This window comes from Callithrix jacchus, chromosome 2, assembly GCF_049354715.1.
Source record: "Callithrix jacchus isolate 240 chromosome 2, calJac240_pri, whole genome shotgun sequence".
Taxonomy (NCBI): domain Eukaryota; kingdom Metazoa; phylum Chordata; class Mammalia; order Primates; family Cebidae; genus Callithrix; species Callithrix jacchus.
Genome location: NC_133503.1, coordinates 198,461,091 through 198,483,892, shown reverse-complemented (window position 1 = coordinate 198,483,892; position 22,802 = coordinate 198,461,091). Strand labels below are relative to the sequence as shown.

General features: G+C 39.6%; 1 long non-coding RNA gene across 1 annotated transcript; it reads right to left on the bottom strand.

Annotated features, from left to right (window-relative positions):
- Positions 1–516: 516 nt before the first annotated feature.
- On the bottom strand, positions 517–11,266 carry LOC144581519 (uncharacterized). Its single transcript, XR_013532412.1, has 4 exons — positions 11,045–11,266; positions 6,251–6,325; positions 1,496–1,679; positions 517–755 (listed from the first exon to the last, which is right to left on the bottom strand). It is a non-coding gene; the product is annotated as an uncharacterized LOC144581519 (long non-coding RNA).
- Between the last annotated feature and the right edge of the window lie 11,536 nt (positions 11,267–22,802).

The following is a 22,802-nucleotide window of genomic DNA, read 5'->3' as shown; positions in this document are numbered from 1 at the left end:
TACTGCGTTTGAGAATTTAAATGCAGCAACTCCTGGTGTCTCAAATCCTGGGAGCGTGGGTTGTCTAGGTTTTTCAAAAAGTGAGGGAAGTTTAATTTACAATGGCTTCAGGAACGAAGGCGCATTGTCGTTGTGTTTCAACAGGCATAAAGCCTGACCCAAATTCATTTACTGCTGAATGAGCTTGAATGTCATGAACTTCAATTACTTCTGTAAAATAGGGACAAGGATGCTTCTCCCATCTTCTTCCCAGATGTTTGCGTTGAATGCATAGTTTCAAACACTGAAAAGAACTATATAAAATTAATACCCTCAATAGTGTTGATACTGTTACAAGATGCTATTTGAAAAGGGCAGAGAGAACCAAATGAGTTTGCATAACTTTCAGTACCATAGATGACCTTCTTTGAACAAGAAGGCCATTTGTCTTCTACACTGGGGGCATAGTCCTACTGACAGGAGCACAAAACAAGGATTATTCTTCTAGACAAGAGAGCTTGTTGATTGAGTACAAACGTAGAGAAAGCTTTTTAATATGAGGAATAAAATGCACAGAAGTTGATTAAAGTTTGGATTCTTTTCCTGGCAGGAGTTAGAATAATTTATGCATTTTTCCATCTAAAGTTTTCTGTCTGATTACACCGAGGAGAGCAAAGTCATTAAAGGTAATTACCATGTTAATAGACAAGAGACTGAGAACGTTGAAGGTTGGCTAAGTCCATCTTCCAGTCACACACAGTAGTTTTCCCTTCTGCCTGTAGGTTTCCAAATGAATATGAATCGGTGATCAGCATGTTTCATATTCATAATGCAATCAAAATGCATATTTGATTGAATGCCTCATTTAATAAACCAAGAAAGTATTCATAACAGTTGTGGTAATTACGTTTTTTAATTTTTATTGAGGTATAATTACATATAGTAAACTGCAGATCTTAAGTGCACAGTGTGATTTTTTAAATGTATATACCCATGGAACCAACATCCAATAAAGACATACAGCACTGCCTTCAACCTAGGAAGTCTTACGGGTTGCTTTGCATATATTCTCTTTCCCACACCCAGAAAGACCACCATGCTGAACTATGTTCCCACAGACTACCTTTGCATGTTCCACAACTTTACAAAAAAGGAAATGTCTGGATATCATATCTAAACCTGCTTGCTTTCAGTCAGCATAGTACTTCTGGTATTCGTCCATGTTGTGCGCACTACTAGTTCCTTTCTTTCTACTGCTATTATCCCGTAGTAAGAATATATCACAATTTGTTTATTCTCCTCTTGATGGATTTTTGGATTGTTAAAAATTCTTGCTGTTATAAATCAAGCTGCAATAAAAACTATTGTACAGTAGTTTGTGTAGTCATATGTTTTTATTTCTGCTAGAGAAATACCTTAGAGTTACATTGCTGGGTCATAAGGTAGGTGCACGTCTAATTTTATAAGAAACTACCAGTTAGCTTTCTACCGAAGTTACTCCATTTTACATTCCTACCAGTAAGCGTGAGACATCCAGTTACTCTACGTCCTCTCTGGCATTTGGCGTTGGCAGTCATTCTAATTTAAACCCCTCCAGTGTCTATATGGTGGTTTTAATTTGCATTTCCACGATGACTAACAGGGTTAAACATCTATTCATGTCTTTTATGGTCATGTGTATATCTTCTTTTTGGGAATATCTGTGAAAGGAAAAGAAATCTTGGGACCCGCAAATCACTAAGCCATTGGGAAAAGTCAAGCTGGGAGCGGCTGAGGGCGAACCTGCCTCCCATTCTATTCCTAAAGAAAGGTGGCTACTAAGATTCAGAAAAGCAACATGCCTCCCTAACAAGGAATTTCCTCCTGGACAAAGGACAGATGGAACTCAAAGTTGTCCCCCTGTTCATTGAGATAAATGCATATCTGGTTGCCTCCATTGGAAAGGCCAATCAGAAACCTGAAAGAATGCAACGGTTTGTCTCTTACCTACCTATGACCTGGAAGCCTATGACCTCTCCTCTTCCAGTTGTCTCACCTTTCCACACAGAACCAGTGTAAATATATGGATTGATGTCTCATGTCTCCCTAAAGTATATAAAACCAGGTCATGCCCTGACCATCTTGGACACATGTCGTCAGGCTGTGGCATGGGCATGTGTCCTTAACTTTGGCAAAATAACCTTCCTCAATTGGCTGAGACCTATCTCAGATATTTGGGGCTCACGTATCTGTCCAAGTCCTCTGACAATTTTTATTGGATTGTCTGTCTTACTGTTTTTGAAATGTAGCAGTTCTTTATGTAATTCAAACTCAAGTCCTTTGTCATATATAGGCTATGAACATTCCTACTAGTCTATGATACGCTTTTGTATTTTTTAACACTCTTTTGAAGAGTAGAAATTTTTAATTTTCATAAATCTGGCTTACTTTTTTTCTAATAAAGTTAGCATTTTTGCAATCTCTCTGAGAAATGTTTGACTACACATATTGCAAGACATGTTCTCCTCAGGTTTTTTATAGAAAGTTTCAAAATTTTGGCTTTTCTGTTTTATGTGTAATCCATCTATTTCTGTTCATTTTCATGTTAGGGATAGATAAAGTTTCAATAGTTTTTATAAAAATAACCAGTTGTTTCAGCATGATTTGCTAAAAAAGACTTTGCTTTCTCTAATTGAATTACCTTGGCACAATTGTCAACATTAATCTTCCTGCATATATGCAGATCTGCTTCTGGACTCTGTGCAGTTTCATTCATCTATCCTGAAGCCAGATCGCACTATCCTGATGATATGGAAACCGTACAGTAAGTCTTAAAATGAGGACTGTGCATCCTCCAAGGTTATTCCTTTTCAAGGTTGCCTTGCTTGTTCTGGGTCCTTTACCTTTCAATGTAAATTCTAGCATTAATTTTGGCATTTGTGACTATCTCCAAAAGAAGTCTTCTGGGATTAAGATGTATTCTAAAAATTCCTTTCCTTTATATTTACCTTCCAAACTATTACAGCAAAATGCAGGGGATGGTGGGGGGTTTAAAACAACAGTTCTCACAGTGTTATATGAGAAAAACTGGGAACCCCAAACTTTTCTTAATAATCCAAAATCTGTATTTGCTTTTACAATTTCCTGAGTATACAGAATATAGAAAGATCATTGTTATGGTTTCAGATTTTACATTGCAATTAACTTTAAAGAATTACTACTTTTTGAGATTTGCTGTCGTAAGAAAAAAGACTATCCCAAATTATCTAAGGTGGTTATTTAAGTATTTCTCCCTTCCCCATCTGTATATCCATAGTATGCCAAATTTTCCTCATATATTTCAACCCAGATGACATAACACAACAGATTGAATGCAGAAGCAGATATGAGAATCCAGTCATCTTTTATTAAACCAAACATCAAGTAGACTTACAAAAATGTAAATCAATATCACTCATATCACTATTTTTGGTTTGGGAAATCATACTTTTTATTAAAAAATTATGTATAGATATGTTTGGCTTATTACATTTAAATAAATCCATGTTTTAAAATTCCTCAGTTTTAATTTGTCATGTTAAATTTTAAAAATCTGATAAATAAAACCTACATCAACCATAGCTCATGCAGTTTTAAGCATATTTTGACAATTCTTGAGCAAATTCTGTAATATAAATTTCTCAGAAACTTATTTCTATGTATTTCATTTTGAAGAGTGGCATTATATCAGGTTAAAGAGTAGTAACAATGTCTTTCTTTTTAGATACATTTATTTCTTCCTTCCTTTATTTAGCACAAATTTTCTGTACACATAATCCATCTTCCAGAATATGTGCTTAATTAAACAGAAGGTATATACAATTGGACCAATTTAATCCAAAGTAATTTTTTTTATAACTCCAAGTATATAAAACCAGACAGGTCTGAGTATCTTTGTGTTAAAATGTTTGTGCCCCAAAGCAATGAATTTTATTGTTCTTCCTTCAATATCTTCTCTGATAATTCTTTAAAAAATACTAGATATTTATTTTATTTCATGGGTTCTAAAATAGTTCGGATATTTTAGAAAACATTTGTGTATTCATACCAATCACACTTTTGTGTCTCCCATCCTCCAAAAATGTAAAAACACTAGACATAAGTACTCTTGTTGTGGATTCATTTATTCAATGAACACATACGTAGTGAGTGTGATGGAATTTGTCTGAAGGCTATCTGCATCAATAAAGTAACTGTGAAATTCTTTCTAAAATAAACATTTCTTTTTTTAATGCAAAGAAAACTTGGAAAAACTAAACCATCTAGTAAGTACGTGGGTTTCTATGAAGCAAATTCCACTCCTATTTAAGATGACAACTCTACCTTTTCATTTCGAATCAACATCCTACACAAAATTATATCCTTTATCCAGATTCATATGTTCAAAGTCATATTCTTCATACAACAGAAAAGCTATAAAAATGCTGCTAAACATTTTGTGCAAATCCAACTTCAACTTTAAAAAGAAAAATCTGAGATATAATAATTACTCCCACACAAAAACTATGACAACAGGCTCTGATCTATAAATAGGTTATAAGCTTGGGTGCCCATGTGCCTCGAGAGGCTAATCTTCGTCAAAAAACACAGTCATTTTCCTCACGAAGGCAAGGGTATGTAGGCACCTTCTCACATAATTCAGAGTAAAGAAAGCCTTGTACTTTGGAACTAACACATAGATAAATCTAATGGTATACCGGATACATCACATTAAAGACATCGCGAGAGAAAAGGCTAGAACCACCCCATGAAAGTCAGCCTTAGAACTACACCCCTGCAAGAGGATGGCAAGTATGAGGATGAGTTTGGCAGAATTACTGCAGCACCGAGAATCGTCAGAAACAGAGGGACCTTAGAATCCCCTGATATCACCAAGACGTTTGTTCCTTCCAAATCTCATGTTGAAAAGTGATTTCTAATGTAGGAGGTAGGCCTGGTGGGAGGTGTTTGGGTCATGAGGGCAGATCCCTCATGGGTGGCTTGGTGTGGTCCTTGTGGTAATGAGTGAGTTCTTGCTCTGTTAGTTCCTACAAAAGAACTCGATACCTCTCTTGCCCCTCTCTTGCCAGGTGGTGTGCCAGCTCCTTCTTCACCTTCTGCTATGACTGAAAGTTTCCTGAGGCCTCACCAGAAGCCCAGCGGATACTGGTGCCATGCTTGTACAACCTTCAGAACCATGAGCCAAATCAACCTCTTTTCTTTATAAAGTTACCTTGTTTCACGTATTTCTTTATAGAAACAAAAAAATGGACTAACATCCCCAGTGGAACCCTCTGCAACACATGGAAATGGTCGTCTGGTCCTTCAGTGATAGACATTCACACTCTGCCACAGCTCTTTTCTTTGGTTTTGGTTTTCACCGGCCAATGCAATTGTCCTTTAATTAACTTTAAACATGCTTTCGTGTAACGTCCACCAATTGTTCCTTTATGGGATAAAGAAGCAAAGCCACTTGCATATTCTGGGGTCCGCTTCCCTATAAGGTGACCAGGGAACAAAGCTGGTTGTGGTATATGAGATGAGTGACCATTTCTGGGTCAGCCACAATCAAAACGGGAAATAAACCGTTAACCTATTTCCAGTGACAATGGACTCAGAATTGTACTCTTGTCTTTGGAAGAACAGAAATACAATCGGTCCTTCTGAATTAGACCGTCTGGTCCTAAACAATGTTAATAGTCCATGCCGCCTCACTCGAGTCTCTCTCAGGTTTGGTGGAGGAAGATTTAAGAATAAAACAAACAATTCACTGTGCCTGGCTCAGACTTGGTGGATTCCTTGTGCAGCTGCCTATGGTTTGACCCCAAAGAAGCATCCTCTGAAAAAGGATGGAAGGAATGTTTGAATTTGCTCGACTTCATTCATAAATGAAGACATTCCCACTCCCTTGGGTTCCCTTTACTTACTTATGCAATGTTTAAAGGTTGCTAGACATGTAGATAAATATACACTGGCCCAGGCTGACCTTCAGTAAGAGGAAGTGTCTGGGGGAGCAGGAAGAGGGGCAGATTCCCTAGCACAAAATCACCCTGAAACCTCCTCAGCCACTTACTAAGAAGATGCACTGAATCCACATGAGCTATTTCTCACACGTAGGTACATACAACACGGCTCATGCCACAGGCTCCTTACTATTTGCTCAGTCAGTAATTTTTGAGAGCTGGGGCATGCCAGGCACAAAGATAGGCATGGAGCACAGAGAAACAAACAAAATGCACAAGTATAAATAAATGTAATGCTGTGTAATATTCACACAGTGCTTCCACAGGTGCCAAAATTTCTCACAAGCACCTTAGGAATTTCAACTCATTTGATCCTTGCAAGCACTCTATAAAAAAGTATTGTGGTAAAGAGAGTCAAGTAATGTGTCCAAAGCTGCATATCCAATCAAAGATGGAGCCTATGATTTAGTAGAATGGCTTTCAAATAAATTTGATCTCTAACCCAGAGACAGAATAGCTTTTACATCATGATTCATTATACATGCATGCACATACACGCACACGCAAACACATGCACATTTACATACATATCATTGGAATTAAAGTGTCACCAACCATACATATTTTTGGAAATGCAATGCACTCTCATATTTTCTATTCTCTTACAATGTACTCTAATGTTATTAAAAGTATCTGTCACCATTCGCTAAACTGATGCCATGAGTCCCTCCCTAATAAGTCACAAACTGCAAATTTAAAAATCACTTTTGTGGTAGGATCCTGGAGAGATGTGAAAGCGATGATCACAAAATAACTATAATTTTTTAGTGTGGTATAAAAGCTCTAAAGATGCGGGTGGGAGTGGGAAGAAGAGAGGTCCCTTGGAGCCTAGGAATAAAAGACAGGAGCGACAGGTCTGGGCAAAGCTTGCAAGAGCTTTCTAGGCTTCTGTGACAGGAGGAAGAGCCTGCGCACAGGCTTTGGGAGAGGAGGGAACTTGTTCCAGTGAAGAAACAAGAGAAAGCCACTGTGGATGGAGACAGAGGGCAGCACAGTGGGGCATAGAGTGAGTCAGGAGGAGGAAGCAGCCCTAGATGACAGGAGATTTTGAGGCCATGGTAGGGTGTGAATGCAGATGAGCTACGTAAGCAAATCATTAGGGAAGTGTACAGAAAAGTGAGGAGGCAGCATTGCGGTGATCCAGCTGGACCTTGCATTTTGTTTGTGCAGTACCAGTCATGTTTGGATCCCTGTGCTGTGCTGTGGTGAGCGCTGTGGGAGCCTCGCTCCTAACAGCTGCACCCAGCCCCAAGCTGCTGAGTTTGCCAGCTGATGGCTCACAGCTGCCCTTTTCTCTGCCTACCGCCTTCTGCAGGACAGGGACTGTCCTGTCCTGGAGACCACATACCCCTCTTCCCTTAGTAGGTTGGGCATCCAGCAGCCAATGGCCAACCACCATGGTGTCTCAAAGGCTGTCCCCCTTGCCTCATGCAGGGTAACCATGGTGCAATTTGTGGACCTGATTCTAGAGAATCTAACTCAAAACATGCGTGATGGGCCAAGATCAGTGGCTCGCACCTGTAATCCAAGCCCTTTGGGAGGCTGAGGTGGGAGGATCATTTCCCAGCAGGTTTGAGACTAGCCTGGGCAACATAGTGAGACCCCATCTCTAAGAGAACATAAAACTTAGCCAGGTGTGGTGGCTACTCAAGAGGCTGAGGAAGAAGAATCACTTGAGCCCAGGAGATGAAGGCTGTGGTGAGCTGTGATCATGCCACTGCACTCCAGCCTGGGTGACAGAGTGAGACCCTGTCTAAAACCCAAAACAACAGCAGCAGCAACAACAACAAAAATGCATAATGCCTGATAAGACTAGACAAGAAACGGGCCTCATGTTATGGACAGACACAATTTGGAATTTGATTAATATGTGCTTTCTTTACCTGGATTTTACATTTCAACCAGTTCTGACTTTTGAATTCTTACAGACCTAGGAAATTATTATTACTATTTCAGAGATACCAGAAATATCCTCTGTTCCCTAATTGTTGGGAACAAGAGCTTATTTTCCACTGTTGTGAAGAAGAATCAGCATTCAGACAAAAGGTTTCTCAGCAAGGCTTTCTTTTACTTTCTGCAGGTAGGTCACTACTCACCAGCAGTCTTGCCATGAGAGTGCTCTGGAAACTGTACCCACCATCTCCATATTTATGATCAGACATTCCTGAAAAACAGTAATTGAGGTCTCTTCCAAATCTAGTAAACCCAAAGCCATATCCTTCATGACAGCCACCATAGTCATCATAGCCGCCATACCCTCCACCACAGGCATCATGCCTCATCCTTTCAAACCCAGCTCCTCTGCCAATGCTATTATACTTTCTGCCAGCCCCCAGCCTATTACAGGGACCTGGCTGCTGCATAGCCATGAGCTTTTGAGGGGGATCATACTGGGTGTACCCTAATCTTTCCTTGTGTTTTCATAAGGCCTTCAGTTTTCTCCTCTAAAGCAATCGGTACAAAGGCTTCTCCTGTGCTTCTCCCCTGAAAGTTCACTGGCAGTATCATCCCATTTGGCACAATTTACAACCCTAAAAAGAACAGAACAATCTCTTTCTTGCTACAGCCAAATGGGAGTCCTACAAGCCAGACGAAGCCATCTTTGTCAGTTTGCCTCTCAAGAGATAGAAATGGGTTCTCCACGCCACAAAGAATCAACACTGAGACTGTGGATCAGTCAGCAAGGCCAGTTTTATTTTCTGCAGAAAGGGTGCCACTTGCTAGCAGTCTTGCCACAAGAGCACACCTGAACCAAGGAAACAGAAGCATTTATAACCTGACACAACTATTTTACTGCTGTGTCCAGTTTCCATTGACCAGAACACTCTAAGTTTACCTGATTGGCTAGCAACTTAAAATTTTCCTAAATAGGTAAAGGCAAGAAAGGACAAAGAAGAGAGGAAGTGACTTGTGGAGTGCTGAGAAAAGCAAAAGTACTTCTTAATAAAAAAGAAACTATGATCTAATCCTTGCCTAAGCTTTCCCAGACATGTCAGCGTCAATATCTGAGACAGCCAAGGAAACTTTGAAGTGAAACTTCTATTTCATTTTCTATGCTAACGTTTTCTTATTAAACCCTCCCATCACCACCTTGAATTGGAAATTCTCTCCATCACAGGGCCTTTCACTACATCCACCACCATCATCTCCACCATCACCATCATCACCATCATCACCACCACCACCTTCATTACCACCACCATCTCCAACATCATCACCACCACCACCTCCACCATCACCACTACCACCGCCACATTCATTACCACCACCACCTCCACCATCCTCCACCATCGCCACCACCACCACCTTCATTACCACCACCATCTCCACCATCATCACTACCACCACCTTCACCACCACCTTCATTACCACCACCACCTCCACCATCCTCCACCATCACCACCACCACCTTCATTACCACCACCACCTCCACCATCATCACCACCACCACCACCTTCATTGCCACCACCATCTCTGCCAACATCATCATCATCATCATCACCACAACCTCCACCATCACCACCACCACCACCTTCACTACCACCACCTCTGCCATCACCACCACCACCATCATTACCTTTATCACCACCAGCACCACCATCATCACCACCACTATCATCACCACCACCTCCACCATCACTGCCATCTTCATTACCACCACTACTACCACCACCACCACCATCGTCACCACCACCACCATCTTTATTACCACCACCGCCTCCACCAACATCACCACCACCACCTTCATTACCACCACTACCACCACCATCTCCACCATCATCATCACCAACACCTCCTCCACCACCTTCATTACCACCACCATCTCCACCACCATCATCTCCACCATCACCACCATCACCATCACCACCACCACCACCTTCATTACCACCACCACCTCCACCATCCTCCACCATCACCACCACCACCACCTTCACTACCACCACCTCTGCCATCACTACCACCACCATCATTACCTTTATCACCACCAGCACCACCATCATCACCACCACTATCATCACCACCACCTCCACCATCACTGCCATCTTCATTACCACCACTACTTCTACCACCACCACCACCATCGTCACCACCACCACCATCTTTATTACCACCACCGCCTCCACCAACATCACCATCACCACCTTCATTACCACTACTACCACCACCATCACCATCACCACCATCATCAACATCACCACCACCACCTTCATTACCACCACTACCACCACCATCACCATCACCACCATCATCATCACCACCACCACCTTCATTACCACCATTACCACCACCATCACCATCACCACCATCATCATCACCACCACCACCTTCATTACCACCATTACCACCACCATCACCATCACCACCATCATCATCACCACCACCACCTTCATTACCACCATTACCACCACCATCACCATCACCACCATCATCATCACCACCACCACCTTCATTACCACTACTACCACCACCATCACCATCACCACCATCATCATCACCACCACCACCTTCATTACCACTACTACCACCACCATCACCATCACCACCATCATCAACATCACCACCACCACCTTCATTACCACCATTACCACCACCATCACCATCACCACCATCATCATCACCACCACCACCTTCATTACCACCATTACCACCACCATCACCATCACCACCATCATCATCACCACCACCACCTTCATTACCACCATTACCACCACCATCACCATCACCACCATCATCATCACCACCACCACCTTCATTACCACTACTACCACCACCATCACCATCACCACCATCATCATCACCACCACCACCTTCATTACCACTACTACCACCACCATCACCATCACCACCATCATCAACATCACCACCACCACCTTCATTACCACCATTACCACCACCATCACCATCACCACCATCATCATCACCACCACCACCTTCATTATTGCCACTACCACCACCACCATCATCAACATCCCCACCAGCACCACCACCATCACCACCTTCATCACCACCACTACCTCCACCATTATTACCACCATCATCTCTACCACAACCACCACCACCTTGCTAATTGGTCTTTATCCAACTGAAGCCATGTTGATTTTTCTCTCAAGGCCTCATATTAAGAGACTCAGAGACTGGCCTGTGATATGACATAATTTCAGGGCTGGGTGACTAAGTCTGAGCCAGATGCAGGTGCATCAGTAAAGGTCATGTGCTCTACAGAAAGGGAGATGGTCTCACAGATGCAGAGAGTAGCAAAGACTCACGATGACTATGACCTCAGAAAGGAAACGAATGTGGTTCCTGGTTCCTGATGGCTCCCTCAAGGCTGAACCTCCTCACATATTGGGGCTTTACAGATACAACTATATCAAATCTGCTTGTGTTTGGCCCATTTAAGAGGTGAGAATCTTCTGTTTTTGTTATTTTCAACCAATTCTTAAATAAGTGAGTAGCAATGTCAAATAAAAAAATCATAGCATGTTATAAAAACATTATGAAAATATGTGAAGATATTACTAAATTTATTTAAGACATAAGCTTATGCAGCAATATTTACAGGGACCACCATTGCTTCCCATATCCAAAACAGAAAACTCATGGAGTTGACTTAATTGAAAATACAGAATTTAAATCTTCATCTATTATCTTTGAAGTAAGGGATTAAGAAAGAATACTCCTATGATTCCCTCCCTTTACTAATTTATAGTATATTGCATGATCAACACATTTGACTCTCAAGTCAGCAAGAAATGAAAGAGAGTAAGTAACTTCATTAGTTATCTAACCCTGAATGAATGATGTATTTGTCATGATTCAGGGCGCTGACGCAGCGCAAACATGCTTTTACTGCTGCCAAAGCTAAATTGACTGGGGAGAAATTATGGATGATCAAGAGTAAAATACTTCTTCCTTTATACTTAAGGGGACAGAGAAAAAGAAAAAACTGTAACAGCAGCAAGATCATCATCTTGCACTTAATAAAACTGAAAAGATTCGACTGCTGCTTCCAGGGGAACTCAAAATGAAAGTATTAGTATCTTATTTTTCTTCGGCTTTTTTCACCCTACACTACTCAGATGTATCTGCCACAGGGGAATGTCCAATAAGTCATCTTGATATGTTACAGGACACAGAGGGCTTCTCTAGATTTTCATCTTAAAAAAGGGTTGTTGAGAAAGGAAAGAGCGATATTCCTTACTCTTTCATTACTTCCTCACTGAGAGTTAATACATTTAATTTTGCTTGACAGCTGGGCATGGATTAAGTGTGTTAAGCAGTTAATCTCTTATCTTTCAAACCTGCAGATTTCCCCAGTGGAATCTCAAAGATGTGCTTACAAGACGATGTGTATTTTGTTAGTTGCTTACTGAACTGGAACTCGGTTTCCTGAAGGCTGTTACCAGGTGTTCTACCAGGTGACCCATGTCAAAAATGACCTATTTCTCATTAATTCACAGTAAACACTTGAAGCAATACTCCGCTGTGTTTGAATTGTGTGTCTATATTTGTATAAATAATGAAAATATTCTTGTTATTGCTTCTAGTCCTTGACTTAACATCAGATGCTGCTTTATTTTTTTGAAGATTTTAAAAATATATTATAAATGGAGCACATAGTCATTTTAGAAAATGTGGAAAGTAAAATAAAAAATTGTAAGCATAAGGAAATAAAGTCACCAATATTTTCACCATCCACAGTTTATCACTGATAAAGTTTGCTTGTGTGCTTACCTTAAACATTTGAAATAATGAGTAATTGATATTTTGATTATTTATTTAATACTATAGAATAATTTTCCCATTTTTTTTTGAAAATACAAGCACTATGGATAGCTTAGCTTAAGTGCTCAATCTCATACTATCCTTTTAGATACTGAATAACCCCTAAATGTGTATGCTTTGACTGTACTTGTACAAATTTCAGCAATCATACTGATTTTCAGTAGATATGTTACATGTTTCCCGTGATAACATTCAGTGATATCTTCCACAAGCAGAAAACGACGTCCTCTGGCATCTTGCAATTCCCGGGGTGCCTGCACCAAGCCAGCTCACCCATCCCCAGCACCACTAAATATCTAACCTCCTAAAATATCAGTTCCTATGGAAGCCTCACCAAACGGACACTTAAATGGAGGATGATTAATTAAAGATTTTACTTCTCTGATGTCTGAGATTCTCTAAATACATTTCCCCTTTTGTTTTGTTCTAGAGTGAATTCTTTTAGTGCTTGGGACTCCATTGATTTATGTGGCTAATGTATACAGGCACACACATCCAATTCTGAGTCTCTATCAGGAAATACACAAAATGTATACTACATTCCTTGTATCACAGGCATAGTTTGATTTTTGTTTTTTCTAGTTTTATTATAGTAGCATTTCTGCATTAGCCTTCAGCAGGAAATGACAGTGTACTTTTAAAATAACTTATGTGTTAAAAGGATTTGGGCTGAGATAATTTAGAATTAAGAAGGAATAAACATTTTGTAAATGTAATGTGCTTAAAGCCATCTTTGGATCCCAGCCTAAAAGATTCTGATTCTTATCACAGCCTTCCTCCCTTTCTTCTTTTCTTTTTCTTTCCTTCCTTCCTTTCTTCCTTCCTCTTTCTTTCCAGAGATGATAGCTTTCCCTCTTGCTGGTCTGGGATGCAGGTTCATCCACTTTAAAGACAGGGTTCCATAATATAGTTGGTTTGAAATATTCAGGGCAATGACCCTGAAAGGCCAGTAAGAACTGGTCTGGGTCTTTCTTTCCCTGCAGAGGATGTGGCTGAATACATTAGAATTATAGCTTCAAGGGCATGTGCATTCTCTGTATTTCTCTGATAGAATGGGGCAGGAGAGGAAGTCAGATCAACAAAACCTACTTGTCAGGTCATGAGCTACTGCTAGATGCTCCATGCACCCATGAACTTACTTTATCAAATACACCCACTTATAGCTGAGGCCCAGAGAAGGTAAGACAATGCCCCAGGCCATTACAAAGGGTCAAGCAGGGTCAGGGCTGAATTCATGTGCTTAACTCTAAGCCCACGACCTTCCACTCTTCCATCCCTCCTCTCCAAGGTCATAGTACTCAACCCCTGCAACCTTCCGTGGCCTCCTTCCTTGCCTGTAAATTCTTCTCTCCTTGCAGCTCTCCCACTTGGACCACGCTTCTCCGTGTGAAAGCACGTTCTCTCCAACACCTTCACCTTCAGCTTTCTGTCACCTTCTCTTTCAGTCTGGCCCGGCTCTCTCGGAATGTTTCCACTCTACTGCCTTCTCTCTTTTTATTTCCTTTTCTTTTGTCAGAACACTACTCTTCTGAAAGAGCAAAATTAGTCCCAACAGTGTCAAACTGTAAAAACAGTGTCATCAATAATACGATTACATTAAAAATGTCCTCCATCAGGCAGACACTTGAATCCTTCTTTAGGACTCCCTGGAGGGCTCCTGATCAGAGTACACAGGCAATGCTTCAGACCTCTGAGGAACTTTTCTGCAAAGTGGGCTTTGGGGTAGGGCAGGTGACAAGAACTTCTTGGGGGAGAGAAATACGGAAAGGAGAAAAGAGAGGAAGTACATGCACAGCTTTGTTTAACTTCCCCTTGGCTTTCTCTCTGCCTCACATTGGCTGCTCATCCAGGGCTTGTTTCCTCCTCCCCAGCATTAAGGGATGACCTTCTTCCATCTCCTGATCACTGCCACCTCCCTGCATTCTTGCAAAATTTTCCTTTCTCCCTAATTGTCAGTAGTTCTACGCAAATTCTTCTCAGGAAACAATGGTAACATCTGTACACTGAAGACACAAAAATACTGGCCAACCACATGCAGCAATATAGCCCTATTAAGAAAGAGCATTATTCAAATATCTTGCAGAAAATCTAGCTAGTAGGTGTTCCCTGATGATCACGTTTCATGAAATAGAATGACTGGTGAGCTGAGTGTCACATCTGCCTGGATAGCCTGTTGCCTCACTCAGCCATGGAGCGTCTCTTCCTCTCTCCCCACTGGTGGTATTCAAGAAGCATATGATGAATCGTGCTCTTTCCATCATTTCAGGGCAGACATTAGGCAACAAATAACTCAGCAGAACTGAGCACTAACTACCACTGCAGGTCCAAGTTTATGAAGACCCAAGAGTAAGTTCTGACCCACAGTTGGAATGACATCTTATGGGAGGCTCCATAGTTCAGAGCAAAATGCAAATAACAAGTTTCGCCTTGTCTCATCCCATTTTCACATCATGGTAAATTCATATCTTAATAACTTTAGACATGTTCTCAAATACGTATTCCCTTGGTCATAAAGGGAGCAATGAAAACATGTTACTGTATTTGACACAGAAAAACAAATCTAATAACTGCACCGTTAGTGATAGGTTACGTACCAAGAGAGACACTGTTCGTTTTCTAAGAAAGCGTAGTGATTTCTATTAATTAGACAGGTTTTAGATTCTCTGTTTTTCCTAAGTTAGGTTATGCAACCAAACCCACAACTCCAGGGAGATGAATTACAATCATTTTAGTAGCGGGTGTATGCCAACCTTGGAGTTCTCTAAGTTGCTCAAAGTGAACGGGGAGTAATTATAGTGGGCTGCAAGTACACTCAGGTAACTTACAAAACGCTGTGGAAAACTCACACTGTAGCTGTTGTATGATGAGACCTACTGCTTGGTCCTTCAAACTTCAAACTTCTATGAAATTAACAAATGGCATTCTTTAAAGAAGAACATCAGGAAGATAGTTCATGCATAATATAGGTAAACATTATCAAATGCACATACACAAACGCAGACAAAAATAGCCGCACAACTTATGAAATGAGTAAATAAAACCACAGAGGAAATGCACCTTCCATTCTGTGGGAGGTCTCCAATGGAAATGACTATCACAGAACTACTTGGAAGAGCCTTGAGAACAGAGTTCCTCCTGTCAGGAGTAACTGGGGCATGCAGTTTTGTGTGTGACCTCCTCTTCCAAGGCAGAGTCACTAAAGGACAGCCTCAGACACTCATTCTGGTTCGCCATGTGTCTGTGTTCCACTGGAGGACCTGTGGCCTCATGGGCATCTGGGCAGCACTCAGGATGGGAGGGGGCAGCTCTGGGTCCCAGGAAAGGAAGAGAATGGAGGCCTTTAGAGGCTCATGTGAAGCACATTCTACCAGTCACATCCTCTAACTGACCTGGGTTTCTGTGGCTCCCAAGAAGAAAACCTCTGGAAAGAATGGGGCCCTAGCCTTAGGATTCTGAAATTCTGGGAGGTAACCATACTGAGGTGGAGAAGAGCCATGGGAAGGAAAGAAAATAAATAAAAAACTGAGAGAAATACTCTATAGGATTTGAGTTTAATGAATTTTGGTATGCTTTTACTGGAGACCTATGACTTTATTATGTGAATAACTTAAACTTGAAGCCATTACCTAGCACAACTCAATTAAATATTTATTTCCAGATGATATTTGTTGAATGAATATTTAATGATAGGAGCTTTATTACTGAAAATTATTATGTCATTTTTGATCATCATTGATGTTTTAGCTTTGTATCTATTACTTCTTCATTTATTTTGGTATCTATAAGAAAGATCTATTTTATTTTTATTTTCACACATTGTATATTAAACTGAACATTTTATATGTTCCTATTCTGTATTTATTTTTTATTTCAAGATGGGGAGAGATGGAGTCTCCCCATCTTGCCCAAGCTGGTCTCGAACTCCTGGTTTCAAGAAATTCGCCCATCTAGGCCTCCCAAAGAGTTGGGATTAGAGATATGAGCCACTGTGCCAGGCTCTCAGATGTTCCTATTCTTAACAGTGATTGCACTATTATGTTCTACCCATACTATAACTTGATTTCAGACCACTGTTTCCAAACAGAAGTTAAAATGTCATACTAAACTAATTTCAATACAAATATTTGTGAAACAGGGTCTAAGAAATTTTGAAATGAACACATGCTCTAAAATTTAATTTTAAAATGTTTGATATTATATATACCACAGTCAAAATTTGGCCATCCTTTAAATAGTATATTAATGCTTTTGTTGTTTTACAATAATTTTGTCTTAGTTTATTTCTATATAAATATCCCCTCCTACAAAGTACTTCTTATTTTTTTTTCACACATGGATCTTAAGTGTGCAATGCAGTGAGGGTGGAGCAATGGATGCACCAATCAAGAGGGAGAAAGTTTCCACTGTCCCACAAGGTTCTCTTGCACTCCCTTCTGGGTGGACCTCCTGGCAACCCCCAGTTTGCTTTGTAGCATCAAGACTTTACCTGTTCTTGAACGTCAATGGGTGCTCCAGGCAGAAGCATGATTTAGCTTTTTTTGTTCATAGTTATTGAGATTCATTCATGCTGTTGTTTGTATCAGTAGTTCCTGTTATTTTTTAATTAGTGAATCATATTCCATTAAAAAATATACCAAAACTTCTTACATTATTCTGTTGATGGACACATGGCCTTCTCTAGTTTTGGTGGTTATGTGAAAAGCAACTGTAAACACTGTTGTTCAAGCCATTTTGTGGGCATTTCCTTTATTTTTGGTAAATATCTACTAGTGGAATTGCTAGACCCTAGGGTTGGTGTACATTTGCATTTATCAGAAACTGCGGAACTGCTTTCCAAAGTAACATTTTGCATCTATGAGAGTCTTAATTGCCTCATAGGCAACTCCAACATTTGGTGGTATTGATCTATTTGATGTTTGCCATTGGAGTGCTGTAAAATGCTTATTGTGAATGTAATTTTGGTTTAACTCATGAGCAACGATATTGACCTTATTTTCATGTGCTTAGTGGCCATTGATATATTTTCTTTTTGAAACATATGTCTAGTATTTTGCCTATTTAATTTTTATTTTTTAAATATTTATTGAGCTATAAGAATTATATAAATTCTGGATGTATGACAATCCTCAAATATACATATTTCAAATATTTTCTTTTATCCTGTGGTTTACATTATCATTTGCTTGGTCATATTTTATGAACAGAATTTTTTAAAAATCACATTCAATTTATCAAAATTTTCCTTTTTTCCTGAGTCCATTTTGTGGAATAAATACCATTGCTACACCCAAGTCCTGAGGATATGCTCTAATATCTTCCTCCAGCAGCGCTCTAATGTTAACTTTTGCAATTAGGGCAGTGATCCATCTTAAATTAAGGCTTTTGTGACTTGTTATGTATTCTTGATGAAATCAGCCTTTTAATATATTTGTTAAATCCTTTATAATTTCGGGTAATATTTCTAAATTTGAATTGTATTTTGTCTGATATTAATCGAATTCTACCAGCTTCCTTATTCATACTTTGTATGCTATATTTTTCCTTCATTTTACACAGTTTTTATCTGAGACTTTATATTACGTAGCTGAACTTGATTTTTTATCTCATCTTCCGGTCTCTGCTTTTTAATTGGACTATTCAGTCTATTTATATTTAAGGCAATTACTAATATGATTGGCCGCAGTCATTCCGCCTTGCCATGCATTTTCTTTCTGTCTCATGTGTCTTTTATTCCTTTGTTTCTCCCTTCGTATATAATTTTGGGTTACATTATTTTTTTTTCTTTTGAGAGAGTCTTGCTCTGTCACCAGGCTCCAGGCTGGAGTGCAATGGCGCAATCTTGGCTCACTGCAACCTCCGCCTCCCAGGTTCAAGCAATTCTCCTGCCTCAGCCTCCCGAGTAGCTGGGACTACAGGCACGCTCCACCATGCCCAGCTAATTTTTGTATTTTTTTAGTAGAGATGGGGTTTCACTATGTTGGTCAGGATGTCTTGATATCTTGACCTCGTGACCCACCTCGGCCTCCCAAAATGCTCAGATTACAGGCGTGAGCCACCACGCCCAGCCAGGTTACATTATTGTTATTAGAATTCCAATTCAATACTTTGATTGAATTTTGTTTCAATATTTAGTTAAACTGAAATCTGTACTTATACTGAATTAAAAGAACAGTATAAATAATCCAAACCAAATGAGAAAAATAGTTTAAATTATACTTTTTATAGTTATACATTATATTTTTTCTTAGTGGTTATTTTAGGAATTAAAATACATATTCTTAATTTATCACTGTCTACTTAAAACTATAAATATTACTTCACATACGGTATAAAAGCTGTCAGGATATAAATTAACCTATCCACCCATGTTTTGCTAGTGTCATAATTTTTGTAAACTACTTGCTACAAACTTCACATTACAATTAAATCATTTTTGCATTAAATATGTAATTTTATTTTAGATAAAATAATAGAAGGAAAATACTGTCTTTTACATTTGCCCGCAAATGTCTTATTTTATTTTTATTTTGTTGAGCCAGAGTCTCTCTCTGTGGCCCACACTGGAGTGAAGTGGTGCAGTCTCAGCTCACTGGAAACTCTGCCTCCTGGGTTAAAGAGATTCTTGCAATCTCTTGTAAGATTGTAATCCCGCCTCTCGAGTAGCTGGGATTACAGGTGTGTGCCACCACACCTGGCTAATTTTTGTATTTTTAGTAGAGATGGGGTTTCACCATGTTGGCAAACCTGCTCTCAAACTTCTGGCCTCAAGTGATCACCCCACTTGACATCCCACAGTGCTGGGATTACAGGCTTCAGTCACCATGCCTGCTGCATCTACCCACATATTTCTATTCTTTTCTGTAGATGTACTTTCCATCTGATATCATTTTCTTTCATTTTGAACGTGTTTTATGGTACAGGTCTACTGGGAATTAATTTTTTTCAGATTGCATTTATCTTAAAAGTCTTCATTTCAAATTCATGTTTTGCTTGATATAGGCTCCTCAGTTAATGAGTCTCGGTGCATGCATGTGCATGTGTGTATGAGTGTGTACGTGCTGATTTTCAGAGCTGTGCATTATTATCTGCACAGGGTTGCTCCAATATAGGCTGTTACAACTCTGTGCAGATAATAATGTACAACTCTGATTTTCAACCTATATAACAATATAGGTTGTTCCAAGAATTCTATATTATTTTTTCATAGAAATCATGACTCTTAGCACACTATCTAAAAATATTAATAATTCAAGATAGTGGAAATAAACCTTTATTATTATTTTTCAAATTCATATACTAGGGTAGTAAAAAGAGAATTAAAAGTACACTTGAAGCAAAAGTATATTTGTAAAAAATATTACATTTACTAAATTATAATTACAACAAATATTGTTTAATTCATCCTTACACTGGAATTGGTATCCAATTAACAATAATTCTCATCAATAATTATATTGGCCTAAATTCATTATATCTTTGCAAAATAAAATTATGGAATTCTAAAAGCAATCATTAGTTGATAGGAATGGTTGCCTACAGAAAAATGTAATTCATAAATACAAACATATTTTATTATCAAGTGCCACAATATATAATTTATTTGGTTTAGTTGAATAAAACACATTATCAAAAGTTTCTTTGTATGTATGAAAGAAAATAAAAATGTTATGACAATACAAAATATGGAAGATCACTACTATTTATTCATTTTCTCTAGTACCATTGGTATCTGATTCTATAATGCAAACTTTCAAATTAAAATGGATGCTTCACATTTTCTAAAAGCATTCGTTTTGGGGTTTGAAGAGTGTTTGCTTGGGAAACAGCCTTAAATGTTATACATACTATATCTGCATAATGGATAGATCCCATGAAAATATGTCAAGTTTCACTGGTTGGCTAAAACATATGATAAGGATTAAGGATTTACCATGTGTGAATTTTTTAAGACTGAGTGGTAATAAAACCAGATCATTGTCAGTCAGCTGTTCTGTATTCCAAATGATAAGTGCACAATATATTCATGGTATTGTATTCAGAATTTTAACATAAATAGCACTCTGATAGAGAAGCGTGATAATGTTTGTTGTTTGCCTATTTGTGGTGGTCACGCTTATTAGATTTTGGTCCAAGTGTCTTAAAATATTGGAATCCAAAAATCAGAAATAATCTTGTCCAGTCTATATCTATCCATTTCAGATACCATTCTTCAAAATTACCAACTCCCTGGAGAATCTATTATATCTTAAACAACTAGCAGAAGAAAAGTTCTTTCATTGTACCAAGATGGATCTCTCCTAAATTTCAATTTATTGTTTTTAATTTTATCCCATGGAATCTTCCCAGATAAGCTTTTTTCAGACACTAGCTCAGAGTTCAATGCCAGTTCCTACTGTATACCCACTATTTAGATAAATCATGAGATCACAAGCCTGAAAATATTTCAAAATAGCTTTTTAATTTTGCACACGCACACAAAAAAAACAAAAACAGATTTTTTTTAAATGTTACCCAGAAACCATGTGCTACTATAACCTCAGAAGAGGTATGGAAATACATTGCTTAAAAAAAAGGAAATGCTAATTTCTTTTTAATGTTAACATTGATCTTCTTGACTTACTTAGCAAAGCAATGATTGTCCAAGGCTTTGTCAGGAGAGAGAAGACTATTACAAATTCTTTATCTCCTCTGGGATGGACACAGAAGCTTGCCAGTTTAACCAGAACCATTCTCGTTTTCCTTGCTAACTCAACCAATATTGATTTTGTTTAGGCATCTGGTCAGCACAGGCTCTGGAGAGGCAGGCTCCAGGGAGCGAATCCCCATGGATGTTGGCATTATGGTGATCTTGTTTCTCTTCTCGTGACTGGTTGAAAGATATGTACATGGCTTTGTTCTGGCCAATGGCTATAGGGAGAATTCTTCTGTCTAAAATGTTCTGGGGGTGAAAGTCCTTTTGTTCCCATGCCCTTTCTATTCAGAATTCTGTTATGGGAGTACAGGACACTTCTTGCTGCGGTAGTTAACTTGTACCCAACAGGTGACAAGCTTAGGGAAGAGTAGTAATTGTGCCAAGGATCGTAAAAAAAAGGGTTAAATGGCCCTGGGAATATAGGACCTCATAGAGCCACCTCCAGACATCTTGTTGGATGAAATTATTGATTATCTAGATACTTGAGTCACGGAATCCTCTTCCTTGATGCTGAAAGCAATCCTAACCACCACTGTACTTTTAGCACACCAAAAAACAGGCTTGAAGACACAGATATAAGAAGTGTATTAAATTTCAAGGACAGAGGAAAAGAACATATGAAGAATAGGAAGTGGAAAGCCCCAGACTGGATAGTAAAAAGAAATAAAGGAGGGAGAGCTATGGAGGATTCAGGAGGGAAGAATGTGTTCTTATAGTCCCTCCATAGGAAGAGGGAGATGTTAGAAAAATTTAGGACATGTGTGTGTGATAGTCAAAACATTCAACGACCAGCATGGCACAGGCACAGCCATCGGTGTGGACTGCCTGTCTTGCATCATGGAGGCTGCTGTATGAGAGTAGCACCAACAGCTCCTGGCAGGCTAGCAAGGGGAGAATTGGTTCACTACCAAGAGCCTGCCCCTCACCCCTACAGCACACACACCCAATTTTGTGGCATAGACACGGCTCAAAAATCCCTGCATGCCTCAGAAGGTCAGGAGGCCCTGGAGACAGCTGGGGTGAGAGCTAGCTATCTTGCCTGGGTCTGTCAGGGTGCCAGGCAAAGTTACCCCAGTCAAGGGTGATGGAAAAGAGTCCGTGAGAGCTGTTGGAAGTCTGGCGAGACTGGAGTGTCACCAGACCCTCCCTGATTGGGGTGGCCACAAGTTACACTGTCCATCAGCCAGTACTAATGGAATACCCAGTATGGACACACCTCAAAAGCCATTGGCACAGTGAGCCATTCTGACAAGGGAGCATCACAGAAGCCCCTGGGTCTGGAGCTAAGAGTCCTCTTGCATAATGAACTTCCCCTTCCCCTCACT